We start from the raw sequence: 2,264 nt of genomic DNA, 5'->3' as shown, positions 1-2,264 counted from the left end.
GGACAGATGACACTGTATAAATATGTTTTGGAAAATCAAATGTTAATGGCTTTTTCAATTCAAAGTCAAACTTTAAAAAAAAATCATTTTAACTTATGAGGTTAGCACAAATGCCTCACTGCCTATGAAACAGTTTGAAATATTATGCTGTGTTGGAATATGCAATGAATTGTATTGTCTGTGTCCATATATATTTAGCTTAAAGTCTGCTTGGTCTGGTATCTCCAGTGGATGTTGGTAAGTACTGTTTTGTCACAGTATCCTTATTCACAGTGGAATGCTTGGGTGAGTATCTTGAAGACTGACCATGAGCATATTCTAGATGTCTGAAACCTTGGATTACTCAGTGGTCTGAAAAAGACAAAAAGTTATGATATATTGTTTAATACAGCACAACATAATACAACAATACATTTATGTTACACCTTTTAATAGTTTACATGTTTGTATATTTTATAAAAAATATTTTTAATTTAAAAAAATGAAAATAAGTAGGGTATGTAAGAAAACATGAAACACACCATTCTGGTACCAATTTATTTCTAGTTCAATGTTTATACCTAGCTAAAAATCACATATGTTATAACAGTATTAACTGTTCAAAATTTATATATAAGATGCTCAACAAGGTATTAATATAAAATTCATTGTATTATTCATACAATTTGTTTGTGTCCTATTGAATTTTAAACTTTAAAAAGTGAGAATATAGAATATCAATTATCATCTGCACATAGCCTGTGCGTTAACTGCAGATACATAAAATGGTTTTGCAGTTAAATTACTTTAATAGTCCTCATGACAATATGTTCATATGTTAAATATACCTACAGTATATTATCTTTTATAAAACAAACATTATATTTTATTTCCCTTTTCCATACCATTATTAAATATATGTCTAAGAGGTCTGAGGAGCACAGCATATTCCATCAAGACCATGACACTTTGTTGTCAATCTTTCATCTTAGGTTTTTGTTGTACACACGGCATCAAATGGTATGTCTGAAAAAAGAAAAGATGTATCTTTTGTCATTTGAATGCTCACATGTATACATATAGTGGTACTGCAAAGTTCTACAAAAAACATATGATAACTTAGTAAAAACAAGTAGCTTTTACAAGTGAAGATGAATTAAAATGATTACATTGTGACCAGATATTGTGCATGGTATCAAACTATCAAATAAACCAACTAATTGGTTGTGACAGTGGTGTTTACGGTACAGGTATATTTACAGACTTTAATAGCACCAGATTAAGATGTTTAACTATAAGAATAAGAATGAAATGTTTATATCATGACATGATTCAATAAATGGTAACATTGTTTAATAATTCACTGACTATAATATGCCATAGAGGCCGGTAATATTACATTGAATTTGTTTATTGTACAGGCATTTATTTATCCGAATTAAAAACAATCCGAAAAAATATGAATATCAAGAAATGTTTTACAGGACATGTTACATAGCAATGAAAGCAAATCAAATTCTACATCATATTCAATGCCTAAGATGTACACAATGTCAGCGCATTAACTAAATATAACATAAAGCTTACATCTTCTACAGTTAAAATCCTTTTTTTGACAGATCGGCGGAAATATAACATTTTCATACTTGTTTTGAGCTATTTTTAGACATTGTTTGAAAATTCCACTCCAGTGAACGTGCTTCACGCAATATTAAACTCTTAAATGTTGATAGAAAGTTAAAATATACTTTGATATGGAGAAAATCTTCATCCGCCATCTTGATCGTTAAGTTTACGAGTGCCTCTAGTCGGTCGTAGGTTTACGATCAGAATTAACGATAAAGCAGGTGCACGTTGCGTCTCTGAAACGGTGCCGATCGGTAATTTTGGTCGTACTACCCAAATCAGCTAACGATCGCCTTAACGATCGTCTCTGAAACGCACCCCAGGTTTCTTTAAGGCCAACAAGAAAGACAAATTCCATTTTATGATACATTTACGTACTTTTAATCTTAGACATTAATCAATATCAACAGAACCGTTTATATTTAAATCTTGACCAAACGTAAAACTAATTTTTAACTGATTCTAAGAATAATAAAGATATTATGATATAAGATGTTGGTTCCGTCATCTTATTAAAAGACAAGTACACCAACTACAGAAAATTGAGTTTGATTTAATAAACAATAAAACTTCATTCTGTTATTCAATATTAATACATAAAAAGATGAAATTTTGAATTATATTGAATTATAAACATATAAAATGATCCATCGGCAGCG

The 2,264-nt window shown here is 29.9% G+C and overlaps 1 long non-coding RNA gene across 1 annotated transcript; it reads right to left on the bottom strand.

Moving 5' to 3' along the window:
- Positions 1-203: 203 nt before the first annotated feature.
- On the bottom strand, positions 204-1,621 carry LOC128240203 (uncharacterized). Its single transcript, XR_008262090.1, has 3 exons — positions 1,567-1,621; positions 885-1,005; positions 204-351 (listed from the first exon to the last, which is right to left on the bottom strand). It is a non-coding gene; the product is annotated as an uncharacterized LOC128240203 (long non-coding RNA).
- Between the last annotated feature and the right edge of the window lie 643 nt (positions 1,622-2,264).

The sequence above is a fragment of the Mya arenaria genome, chromosome 7 (assembly GCF_026914265.1).
Source record: "Mya arenaria isolate MELC-2E11 chromosome 7, ASM2691426v1".
NCBI lineage: Eukaryota > Metazoa > Mollusca > Bivalvia > Myida > Myidae > Mya > Mya arenaria.
This window is presented reverse-complemented; position numbering and strand designations above follow the sequence as displayed.